The following is a 13,970-nucleotide window of genomic DNA, read 5'->3' as shown; positions in this document are numbered from 1 at the left end:
CAATAAATGGTTTCTTCAAATTAAATTGATCCCAAGAGCAAGGTAAACGTAGACCCTTGACAAATGGAGTGTTCCTGAAGGCATGTGATGTGTTCCAATCCGCTCGACCCTTAATGGGTGACGATTAAGAGGCTGACGAAAAACGCTAACCCCGTCCGAACACGGGAAATGGCGAATGAGAAAGACACATCGACTATCATTGACAAGGCGCATTGACAGGCTGAGGAAAAACGCCGGCCCCGTCTGAACACGGGAAAAGGCGAAGAAGAAGTGGCACATGTGTGGTAGGAAAAAGCTTCAGACAGCGGTCTCTCAGACAGTCTGACAGACCTAGGTCTCTACCTTTTTCCGTCACACACATTCCGACTGTCCTACAGACCTCTGGGTCTGTCAGACAGCCTGAGCGTAAGTGGGGGGGATCAGAACCCTTTGTCTGACGCCAGTTCACTGAACTACTAGTCACCCGGGGTGGATTTTATTCTAAACAGATAAGGTTTGTTCTCGGAACGGCTGGCTTTCTCCTTTCCTGTCTTCCTTCGCTCTTCGCTTTCGAGACAGTAAGACCTCAGCTCTCAGCAGCTACAGTTCTCTCTATCAAACTTGAAAGAAAGAAAGAAATCTAAGAAGTGCAGAATAGATAGGTACCTACCTACATAGGTTCTGTCTACCTATAAGTACGCAGACATACGTGTGCCTATATGGACAATCTCGGCCTCAAACTATAGTATGGTATGTCCGTCACTGATGCAAGATAGACGTTCATATGAAAGCTAGAATGTGATGAGGCTCTAAGCCGCTTCAAAAACCTGCCTATATGTAGAGCCCACTAGGTGAGATTCTTATTTAGCGCTCTAAGTTTAGCGCTTATTGGGTTTAGCGCTCTCAGTGAAAGAGCCTTGTGTGTGGTAATTACTGAGAACATCAAGAAATGGGGACTCAGCGAAGATGATCTGTGCGATTGTGGATCCATCCAAGACGAGGCCCATCTTCTCGTCTGCCCAAACGCAGGTGCTACCTGCAACGAACATGACGTATCGCTACAATACGAGTAATAAAAAAATAATAATATAAAAAAAAAACGATAGCCACAACCATAATATAAAAAATAATATAGAAATAGTAAAAAAAAAAGAAATGGCATAATAAATTGCATGTGTGAACGAGGAATCCGGTGATATACAGGGTGTCCCAAATATTAAAAGCAGACGTTTTTGTAAAACGAACAGAATGCATGATCTGATTTTTTTTTTTAATCCAAGATGTTTGATAGAGGACACTGTAACATCAAAAGTCTTTTTCGTCCCGAAATCGAATAGAGAAGGAGGACAGGATAGGAGAAAGCTAGCCGTTCCGAGAACGAACCTTATCTGTTTAGGATAAAATCTGCCCTGGACGGGAATCAAACCCGCAACCTAGCGCTTACAAGGCAGCCTACCTTCCAAGTTATTCGGGGTGGCTTAAATTTATTTTTGTCTGCGCGTTTCGCTCACATGGTAACTTTTACTTTCCTTATCCTATAGGAAGGAAAGTAATGTAAATCAGTTAAGGCACCACCCTATAAACAAGTTCGAGAAGGAGGGCAGGATAGGAGAAAGCCAGCCGTTCCAAGAACAAACCTTATCTGTGTAGGATAAAATCCGCCCTGGACGGGAATCAAACCCGCCACCTAGCACTTACAAGGCAGACTACCTTCCAAGTTATTCAGGCTGGCTTAAATTTATTTTTGTCTGCGCGTTTTGCTCACATGGTAGCTTTTACTTTCCTTATCCTATATTAAGGAAAGTAATGTATTTTGTAATACCTAAATCAGTTAGGGCACCACCCTATAAACAAGTTTTTTGTGAGTAGACCACCCTATAAACAAGTTCAGAGTGTAGAAGACACATGACTTGTTTAAAAGCTATGCGAGGAATTTTGTCACTATAATAAAAAATCCTATAAAACTTACACACCACAGCTATAGCAGAATGAAGAATAAATGATGAAATCATAGATATTACCTATAAATTATAATAATATTAATAGCTGTAATAATTTACGTGTGATCATCAGTGGGTCAATGAACTGAAGGGCTTGGAAAAAAGGGCCCCTAAGTGCCCTAAAGGAACCGATGGGACCTAAAATAAAAGAAAAAAGCAGTGAATGTGTATTTTTTATGGCGATTAAAGCTTCAGACAGCGGTCTCTCAGACCTAGGTCTCTACCTTTTTCCGTCACACACATTCCGACTGTCCTACAGACCTCTGGGTCTGTCAGACAGCCTGAGCGTAAGTGGGGGGGATCAGAACCCTTTGTCTGACGCCAGTTCACTAAACTACTAGTATTGGTATGTCCGTCACTGATGCAAGATAGACGTTCATATGAAAGCTAGAATGTGATGAGGCTCTAAGCCGCTTCAAAAACCTGCCTATATGTAGAGCCCACTAGGTGAGATTCTTATTTAGCGCTCTAAGTTTAGCGCTTATTGGGTTTAGCGCTCTCAGTGAAAGAGCCTTGTGTGTGGTAATTACTGAGAACATCAAGAAATGGGGACTCAGCGAAGATGATCTGTGCGATTGTGGATCCATCCAAGACGAGGCCCATCTTCTCGTCTGCCCAAACGCAGCTGCTACCTGCAACGAACAAGACCTGCTGCTTGTAAATGATGCGGCGATCCAAGTAGCAGAATATTGGAAGAGGAGTATCTGACACGGTCATTGGTCAAAGCGGACACGGAAAGTAAAGTAAGTAACGCAGCGCCGAAGCCTAGTCTTAAAGGGTATCAGAAGGCTTGTGAACGAATGCCAGCCTAGTTAGCTTGGTTGATAGTGCGTCTGCCTTGTAAGGTTGCGGGTTCTATTCCCGCCCGGAGTGGATTTTATCCTAAACACGTAAGCTTCGATCTCGGAACGGCTGGCTTTCTCCTATCCTGTCTTCCTTCTGTCTTCGGCATGATAAGACCTTAGTATACAAAATTCCCTCTAACAAACCTCTTCAAAAGAGAGAGAGAGAGAGAGAGAGAGAGAAAGAGAGAGGGAGAGAGAGAGAGGAAGAGAGAGAGAGGGAGAGAAAGAAAGAAAGAGAGAGAGGGAGAGGGATAGAGATGAAAATAATAAAATAAAGAAATACAAAAAAAAATGATATACCTACGTACATATCCGCAGAAGCAAAAATAGAAATTTTCACTGTCCGCTTGGAGGGTAGCACATCTGTGGGCGATAGTAGGTCGCGGGATGGATTCCCGCCCAGGGCGAACTAAACAGATAAGGTTCGTTCTCGGAACGGCTGACTTTGTCCTATCCTGTCCTCCTTCTTTCTTCGATCTCGGGACGATAAGACCTCCGTTGTTACTGTTCCATCTCTATCAAGCTGTACTGAAGCATTACAAACATTTTTTTTTCTTAAGAGGTTTGACAGATGGAACTGTAACTGCTATGGTCTTATGGTCCCGAAATCGAAGAGAGAAGGAAGACAGGATAGGAGAAAGCCAGCCGTTCCGAGGACGAACATTATCCCATCAGGATAAAATCCGCCCCGGGCGGGAATCGAGCCCGCGGCCTAGCGCTTACAAAGCAGACGCTCTACCAACTAAGCTAACTAGGCTGGTCAAACATTTGATTGGTCAAAATTTGTGACGTGTTAAACCAGCGTCTCGGGTTGGCAATTCAAGAGACGCTAGCTCAAGATGTCTTCGACAGAACTCTTCCGCACTGCCACCAACAAAATAAGAATAGCCCCATGATGATCGCTAACATTCGAAACTGATAGGTGCTCAAAGACGAATATGGGGTGGTCAAAATTTGTGACGTGTTAAACCAGCGTCTCGGGTTGGCAATTCAAGAGACGCTAGCTCGCGATGTCTTCGACAGAACTCTTCCGCACTGCCACCAACAAAATAAGAATAGCCAAGATGATCGCCAACATTCGAAACTGACAGGTGCTCAAAGACGAATATGGGCGAGACCTTGTTTAGACTGCTGGGGTAAAGGGACTTTTTAGTCTCATTCGAGCAGGATAAACAAGGTATATTCTATTCTATTCTAATATGGGGTGTAACATTTGGCCACCCTGACACCCTGTATAACCAAGAGCCCCCAGGCAAAACTAGTCTTGTGATGCAGACATGGAGTGGAGGAGACGCTCAGCCCAGCGTCCTGAGTCGATGTCCACCGATGAAACATTTTGGGCACCATCAAAATGAGATACTCAAAACCTTTTTTTTTTTTTAAGACGCTCAGCCCAGCGTCCTGAGTCGATGTCCACCGATGAAACATTTTGGGCACCATCAAAATGAGATACTCAAAACCTTTTTTTTTAAGATGTTTAATAGTGGGCACTGTAACTGCTAGGGTGTACAAGTAAGTCTTATCGTCCCGAAAGAAAAAAAACACATGTATTTTTTTGTTAAGAGGTTTGACAGAGGGAACTGTAACTGCTATGGTCTTATCGTCCCAAAATCAGAGAGAAGGAAGACAGGATAGGAGAAAGTCAGCCGTTCCGAGAACGAACATTATCCCATCAGGATAAAATCCGCCCCGTGCGGGAATCGAATCCACGGCCTAGCGCTTACAAGGCAGACGCACTACCAACTAAGCTAACTAGGCTGGCAAAAAGATTATAAATCTCAGCAGTAATCCTGTGGCACTAGTGCACGCTAACTAAATGCAACAGTGCCAGCCTAGATAGCTCGGTTGTTAGCGCGTCTGCCTTGTAAGCGCTAGGTCGTGGGTTCGATTCCCGCCCGGGCCGGATTTCATCCTATCCAGGTAAGGTTCGTTCTCTTAACGGCTGACTTTCTCCTCTCTTCAACTTCGGGACGATAAAACCTTGGCAGTTACAATTCCCTCTATCTTATCCTAGCCAGGTAAGGTTCGTTCTCTGAACGGTTGACTTTCTCCTCTCTTCAACTTCGAGACGATAAAACCTTGGCAGTTACAATTTCCTCTACCAGACCTTTTTGAACGCAATGCAGTAGTTACCGTTTTGTACCTACACAGTGGGACGGAGCCCAGACCAAAGAGAACTTAATAAATTGGAATAATGAATCCCATCATCGCATACTGGCAGCGAGATGGCTGCGTTTTTTTTTACCATGCAATGCCTAGTGGCGTTGCGTGCAAACCAAAATAATGTCTACAGGCTGCTAATATGAAAGGAAATATTTATTCTGGAACGGTACTGGTCTGGCTGGGGGACTTTACAGTGGGAGGATACCAGCCTGAAATTTCCCTTACTAAAGAAATGGCAAAGGTATGCGAAAGGCATCCACTCGGAAATTTTTGTAGCCAAAACCAAATGTCAGCCCAAAGCAATCACCTTAGGACTCAATAAATGGTTTCTTCAAATTAAATTGATCCCAAGAGCAAGGTAAACCTAGACCCTTGACAAATGGAGTATGCCTGAAGGCATGTGATGTGTTCCAATCCGCTCGACCCTTAATGGGTGACGATTAAGAGGCTGAAGAAAAACGCCGACCCCGTCTGAACACAGAAACTGGCGAAGAAGAAGAAGTGGCACATGTGTGGTAGGAAAAAGGAAAAACCTTCAGACAGCGGTCTCTCAGACCTAGGTCTCTACCTTTTTCCGCCACACACATTCCGACTGTCCTACAGACCTCTGGGTCTGTCCTACAGACCTCTGGGTCTGTAGGACAGCCTGAGCGTAAGTGGGGAGAATCAGAACCCTTTGTTTGACGCCAGTTCACTAAACTACTAGTATTGGTATGTCCGTCACTGATGCAAGATAGACGTTCATATGAAAGCTAGAATGTGATGAGGCTCTAAGCCGCTTCAAAAACCTGCCTATAGAGCCCACTAGGTGAGATTCTTATTTAGCGCTCTAAGTTTAGAGGGTTTAGCGCTCTCAGTGAAAGAGCCTTGTGTGTGGTAATTACTAAGAACATGAAGAAATGGGGACTCAGCGAAGATGATCTGTGCGATTGTGGATCCATCCAAGACGAGGCCCATCTTTTTACAGTTCCCTCTGTCAAACCTCTTTTTTTTTTTTTTTTTTTTTAAGTATCTTAAAGACAACAATACATCATGGTATGTTTATTTACAAAGTCGGTAGGTAGTCGTAGTGACCCAGCTGTTAGGTTTCAAATAGGAACGTAGGTAGCTATTAGGTAGGTACCTACTAACAAATAGATGCCTATTAATATTAACCACACAACCACACATAACTAACAAGCGTCTGTTCTTCCTCATTAAATTTGAATGAAATTCACACAAGTACGTAGATTATACATAGGTAAGTAATTACATTTGTAGATAGTAGGTACTCGTATTAGGCAGTCGTATACAGGTAGGTATACAAACACCAAATTCTGAACCAAATATTTGGTATTTCCTCTAATTTAAATTCATCAGTAAAAATTAATTTCCTACCTATAGGATAAGAAAAGTAAAAAGTTGAAGAAAAAAAAATCTTCAGAAGTCAGAACAAATATTTGGTTGTTTCCTCTAATCTAAGAGCCAAATAGGTTTCCTCTAATTTAATTAATAAAGAAGTTGGAAGATTCCTCGGAACCAAATAATATATTTCTCAGAGCCAAATATTTCTACTTGGAAACCAATCCACAACGGGATTCGAACCGGAGACCCTAGGACGGATGTCCTGGCCAGCGAATTCCGGTCCCATTACCCAGACAACGAACAAGACCTGCTGCTTGTAAATGATGCGGCGATCCAAGTAGCAGAATATTGGAAGAGGAGTATCTGACACGGTCATTGGTCACGATGCGGCGATCCAAGTAGCAGAATATTGGAAGAGGAGTATCTGACACGGTCATTGGTCAAAGCGGACACGGAAAGTAAAGTAAGTAACGCAGCGCCGAAGCCTAGTCTTAAAGGGTATCAGAAGGCTTGTGAACGAATGCCAGCCTGGTTAGCTTGGTTGGTAGTGCGTCTGCCTTGTAAGGTTGCGGGTTCTATTCCCGCCCGGAGTGGATTTTATCCTAAACACGTGAGGTTCGATCTCGGAACGGCTGGCTTTCTCCTATCCTGTCTTCCTTCTCTCTTCGATTTCGGCATGATAAGACCTTAGTATACAAAATTCCCTCTATCAAACCTCTTCAAAAGAGAGAAAGAGAGAGAGAGAGGGATAGAGATGAAAAGAATAAAATAAAGAAATAATAAAAAAAAAAATGGTATACCTACATATCTACTTATATTTGAACGTCTGTATGAACACAAAATGGCTTTGAAGATATCAGTATCAACATTGACATTCTCAATTTAAATTAATAAAAAATAATCAATAAAAAAAAGTTAGTAAATAAATAATAAAAAGTAAATTTTAACACCAATAATAACGAGTAATAACATTAGTTGACATTCTTCAGGCACTTCACCTTGATAAGTGGATACAATGAGTTAGTGGGTACCAGAATTAGTGGGTAAGTTGATTACCTGTCGGAATTAGTAGGGTACTTGGATTGGAAATCGGTGCGAAGGAAATACAGGGTGGTCCATTGGAAATTGAGTGAAAAATCAACAAAGCTACTAGTAACAACCTGTTCACACTGCACGAATTTTTCTTCGTCCGATGCGAAGTTGAAATATTTTCTTCGTTGGGAATGTGAACACACTAATTATTATTTATAAGTTTCCATTTATTTGTTTTTCAGAACAATTCTCTCATCAAATAAATATGTAGTTAACAAATGGTAAACCCATCCGTAAAAGCCGGAGCTTGTGCCACGGATGGGGAATTCATTTGTATACTTGCATCTCGAGGCCGTATCACGGAAAAAAAGCTAGAAAAGCCATATTTCAATAATCTTTTTACACTGGTATTGCTACCACTGGTCACTGGTCGCTACTTGATTGTGTTCCTGGTAAAAAGACCTTTAATTTGATATATAGGTCGACTAGGTTTGGATAAGTCCTTCTATGGGGACAGACAGACAGACCAGACGACACCGAAGCGAATACAATAGTCCGTCCCTTATACCTTTTTATTACTATTGTAATAATAAAGGAAGGACGGACTAAAAAGTGTACTTAATAAAGAATTGCTTATGTTAATGTAGATTGAAACCATTATCATCCGCTGGTACTTAGTACGGGGATACTACTACCTAAATTGAAAATACGGTAATTTAATGGCTTGACCAGCGAATTGATTGAAATAAAGTAATAAAATAAATGAATAAATTAAATAAATAAAAATCCATAATAGTGATAACTTGACCTCCGTGGCCGAGTGGACACTAGGCTTGTACACCGGAGTTCGGTTCGATTCCCGGCGGCGTCAAAGTTTCTTCGGCTCGGTGCTTGGATAGCGGGGTGCACTCAGCCTCGTGAGGACTACTGAGTCGCTATTTTAATAAAGTAGCGACCAGTGGCGGTATTACCAGTGTATGAATGAGAATGGAGCAGTTGCAAATGGGTAAAAATTACTAATAAATGGTTGATTCGTCAGATTTCCCAAAAAAAAAAAAAAAAAAAAAAAAAAAAAAAAAAAAAAAAAAAAATGCCCTCACGAGGCTGAGTGCACCCCGAACTACAAGCACAGAGCCGGAAAAACTTCGACCCCGTCGGGGAATCAAACCCGGGACTTCCGATTGAAGTAGCTACTCACGAGGCTGAGTGCACCCGGAACTCCAAGCATAGAGCCGGAAAAACTTCGACCCCGCCGGGGGATCAAACGCAGGACCTCCGGCATGCAAGCCTAGTAGGAGATCTCGACGAATTCCGTATTTTTTTTTTTTTTTAAACAAGGTTATATTTGCTTATTTGTAAACCCTACCTATGAAATATAAATAACACCTTGTTTAGACTGCGGGAGTAAAGGGACTTTTCAGTCTCATTCTGGCAGGATAAACAAGGTATTATTATTAATTAGATTCATATTAGACACCCAAATTAGATAATGGCTTACCTTATTTTATAGTTGACTAGGGTTCTTAGTTGTCTAAGACTACTAAGTCAACTAAGTCTAAGTCAACTAAGAACCCTAGTCAACTATAAAATAAGGTAAGCCATAAACAAGGTGTATTCTATTCCATTCTATTCTATTCTATGCCATCCGGTATTAAAATAAGTGGTAATTCAACAACAACTTACTTTCAGACTCATTCATTGGCCACCGAATTATCCGAGATTGGTAATGTCAGGTGTGTTACTGGTTCGAGGTAACTTGGTAAGTAGGTAATCTTCTTGCCCGAGTTTTCCCTTTCTTGTGGATTTTTCCAGGGGACTTTCTCTTTGTTGTTTGTTTGTTGATAATAATAATAATAATAAAAAATAAAATAAATAGGTAAATAAAAAAAAAGAAAATAAATAAATAAAATGTGATCTAATTCTAATTGTTCCAAAGAATCTAATCTAGCCTAGTTATCTTGGAGCGTAGCACGCCTACCATGTAAGAGCTAGGTAGCGAGGTTCGATTCCCGCCCGGGCCGAACTTTATCCTAAACAGATAACGTTCGTTCTCGGAACGGCTGGCTTTCTCCTATCCTGTCTTCTCCTTTCGCTTTCGGGACGATAAGACGTCAGCAGTTACAGTTCCCTCTGTCAAACCTCTAGAAAAAAAAAAAAAAAAAAAAAAAGATGGACCTTACTTCGGTGGTTTCATCTTTAATTTCGTATAGTGAGTTTAGTCTAAAAACCCTAAAAAAAAAATCCTTTTTTTTTTTTTTTTTTTTTTTTTTTTTTTTTTTTCTTTTTAAGGTGATCTAGTTTCAAAGAAACTAAGTGCTTCCTCTTAGCCCAGTTAAGTCAGAAAGCGAGGTGTCATTTGGTTGGTTAGGCAGGAAAAATGGACTGACCTCTAATTAATTTTATTTGAACATTGTCTAGAAAACTTCCCGAGGTTATCTCCAATCAAATAATTGAGAGAAGAGTCTAACCGAGTTTCCTGCCTCTTCAGGCCAATTTCTAGGCTGGCTCTTGGAGAAAAAAAAAAAACAAAAAAAAAAACTACACTGAGAGAAAAACTAGGGTGCCGGAAAGCCAATCGAGTGACTGATTGATTCCGGGACTCTAAGATCGATAAGCTCGACACTATAATCACTAATTTTTTTCTCAGTGTAGGTATAAAGACCGCTATTTGGTCACTAGGTAAAGTCTACCTCTGTTTATTGGTAAGTTATTTGTATAGGTAATAATAGGTACCTACATAATTCATGAATAAAATTTATTTATTTATTTCTTCCTTTTACATTAGGGTTGACCGTTGACCTCAGATTTCTTCCACCAATAAGAAAATAGTTTGGCCACAAGTTTAGTTATTAGGTTTGCTGGGTACTGAACAGACTATTCACTATTGAGTTAGTTGGTGAGTAGGTACTTATATGTAGACTGTAGATTGTCGATATTGGTAATTTAAAAATTAAAATCAGATAAAAATAAATAAATTATTCTTATCAAGACAATTACGATTAGGATGTTTTAAATTGGTCAGCTTTCGATGTCACTCAGGACATCATCTTCAGACCAAGATAGATGTTGACTCTATCGCAGCAGGAGTAGAAGTGAGTCAACATCTATCTTGGTCTGAAGATGATGTCCTGAGTGACATCGAAAGCTCACCAATTTAAAACATCCTAATCGTAATTGTCTTGATAAGAATAATTTATTTATTTTTATCTGATTTTAGTTATTAGGTTTGCTGGGTACCGAACAGACTATTCACTATTGGGTTAGTTGGTGAGTAGATACTTATATGTAGATTGTAGATATTGGTAAGTATAGTTATTGGTTAGTAGGTAGATAGATACTTATAGTTATTGGTTAGTAGGTAACTCTTCAAAGAGTGTTTGTAGTATTTGCTGTGTTTGAATATTCCGGAGTATCTAAGTAGTGTGTATAGTCACTTCTGATTGTACCTATAATAGCTACCTACCACCTACAGGTACTTCGGAGAAGAGCCCCCAGGCAAAACTAGTCTTGTGATGCAGACATGGAGTGGAGGAGACGCTCAGCCCAGCGTCCTGAGTCGATGTCCACCGATAAAACATTTTAGGCACCATCAAAATGAAAGACTCAAAACCTTTTTCACTTTCCTTATCCTACAGGAAGGAAAGTAATGTAATCGGGTCAAAATTTTGATGGTCAGATTTTAGTGCCAAAACAGTTAAATCTCTCATTTAGTCGTTGGTGAAATCCACCATGAGTGTGTGTGGCGGGCATAACTGAGGAAAGGAAGTCATGGGGTGTAAAATCTCAGCAGTAAGCCTGTGGCACAGATGCATGCAACTAAATCATAATATATTCTCATTAAATTGTAATGTTAGTTGATGTCATTGTAAGGAACAAAATAAAATAATAACATTCTTTGAAAAAAAAAATAAAAAAAATGCAACAATGCCACCCTAGATAGCTCGGTTATTAGCGCGTCTGCCTTGTAAGCGCTAGGTCATGGACTCGATTCCCGCCCGGGGCTGATTTCATCCTATCCAGGTAAGGTTCGTTTTCTGAACGGCTGATTTTTTCCTCTCTTCAACTTCGGGACGATAAAACCTCGGCAGTTACAAATCCCTCTACCAGACCTTTTTGAATGAAATGCAGCAGTTACCGTTTTGTACCTACACAGTGGGACGGAGCCCAGACCAAAGAGAACTTAATAAATTGGAATAATGAATCCCATCATCGCATACTGGCAGCGAGATGGCTGCGTTTTTTTTTACCATGCAATGCCTAGTGGCGTTGCGTGCAAACCAAATTCCTACAGGCTGCTATGGAACGAAATATTTATTCTGGAACGGTACTGGTCTGGCTGGGGGACTTTACACTGGGAGGATACCAGCCTGGAATTTCCCTTACTAAAGAAATGGCAAAGGTTGAGTGCGAAGGGCATCCACTCGGAAATTTTCCCCGAAAGCGAAGAGAGAAGGAAGACAGGATAGGAGAAAGCCAGCCGTTCCGAGAACGAACATTATCCCATCAGGATAAAATCCGCACTACCAACTAAGCTAACTAGGCTGGCAAGAAAATTATAAATCTCAGCAGTAAGCCTGTGGCACTAGTGCACGCTAACTAAATGCAACAGTGCCAGCCTAGATAGCTCGGTTGTTAGCGCGTCTGCCTTGTAAGCGCTAGGTCGTGGATTCGATTCCCGCCCGGGGCGGATTTCATCCTAGCCAGGTAAGGTTCGTTCTCTGAACGGCTGACTTTCTCCTCTCTTCAACTTCGGGACGATAAAACCTTGGCAGTTACAATTCCCTCTACCAGACCTTCTTGAACGAAATGCAGCAGTTCCCCTTTGTGTACCTACACAGTGGGACGGAGCCCAGACCAAAGAGAACTTAATAAATTGGAATAATGAATCCCATCATCGCATACTGGCAGCGAGATGGCTGCGTTTTTTACCATGCAATGCCCAGTGGCGTTGCGTGCAAATCAAATCTCTACAGGCTGCTATGGAAGGAAATATTTATTCTGGAACGGTACTGGTCTGGCTGGGGGACTTTACACTGGGAGGATACCAGCCTGAAATTTCCCTTACAAAAGAAATGGCAAAGGTTGAGTGCGAAGGGCATCCACTCGGAAATTTCTGTAGTCAAAACCAAATGTCAGCCCAAAGCAATCACCTTAGGACTCAATAAAAAATGGTTTCTTCAAATTAAATTGATCCCAAGAGCAAGGTAAACCTAGATCCTTGACAAATGGGAGTGTGCCTGAAGGCATGTGATGTGTTCCAATCCGCTCGACCCTTAATGGGTGACGATTAAGAGGCTGACGAAAAACGCTAACCCCGTCTGAACACGGGAAAAGGCGAAGAAGAAAGACACATCGACTATCATTGACAAGGCTCATTGACAGGCTGAGGAAAAACGCCGGCCCCGTCTGAACACGGAAAATGGCGAAGAAGAAGTGGCATATGTGTGGTAGGAAAAAGGAAAAAGCTTCAGACAGCGGTCTCTCAGACCTAGGTCTCTACCTTTTTCCGTCACACACATTCCGACTGTCCTACAGACCTCTGGGTCTGTCAGACGGCTTGAGCGTAAGTGGGGGGGATCAGAACCCTTTGTCGGGTCCAGACGTTTGCAAAGCATCGTGCAATGCAATGCAAATGATGTACCTACTATAGGCCATTACCTACTAGTTGAGTATCGGTACAGAAATTCTCGGATACATGAAAAACGTTCGCATTCGTCAGATTTGATTTTACGTGCAACGTGCAATGCAAATGCTTTGCACGTTGCATTGCACAAGTCTGGACCCACCATAAGACTAGTGAATCACCCGTTTAAGTTTGGTACATTACTATTTGGACACCCGGTACATATTCAGAGATTCCGACCCGATATTTATTATTTATTAATTCGTACAGACGCTAGACGCATACAATTCCTGTCCTACATTATTCGGACTGCCACAGGCAAGGTCGAAGGTTTGGCACAACCTGGTTATTATGCGAATTATTCAATCAATATTCAATCGATAATTCGATACCTACTTGGGGTCCGGAATGGACGGAAATGTAAATATTCTCGTGCAAAAAACTTAGGACGGATCGACTTTTGTATCTATACCTACCTACCTACCGTCCGCCCGCCGGAATGAACGGAAGATAAAATTACTATACACATTCACATGCAATAGATGTGGGACGTATCTTGACTTTAGATACTTTTTTTTATCGCCAACATTTCCGCTTGAAAATAGAGCCAACTAGAAACCCAAAGGTATCTTAGCCAGCCTAGTTAGCTTAGTTGGTAGTGCGTCTGCCTTGTAAGCGCTAGGCCGCGGGTTCGGTTCCCGCCCGGGGCGGATTTTAGCCTGATGGAATAACGTTCTCTCTTCGATTTCGGGACGATAAGACCATAGCATTTACAGTTCCCTCTGTCAAACCTCTTTTTAAAAAAAAAAACACCAAGAAACCAGTCGTAAAAAAACGGAAGTGAAAATTAATAAAAATAATTGAAATAATTTCTTCTAAGAAAATAAAAAAGAGGGGTTTTAGCTAAAAATGACAAAAATTGTAAAATTTAAAAATATTTTTACGATTTTTTTTCCCAAATAATTGTCCGCCACTGACGAATAA

Source organism: Diaphorina citri, unplaced genomic scaffold (assembly GCF_000475195.1).
Source record: "Diaphorina citri unplaced genomic scaffold, Diaci psyllid genome assembly version 1.1 scaffold2273, whole genome shotgun sequence".
In the NCBI taxonomy this organism is placed as follows: Eukaryota; Metazoa; Arthropoda; class Insecta; order Hemiptera; family Psyllidae; genus Diaphorina; species Diaphorina citri.
This window is presented reverse-complemented; position numbering follows the sequence as displayed.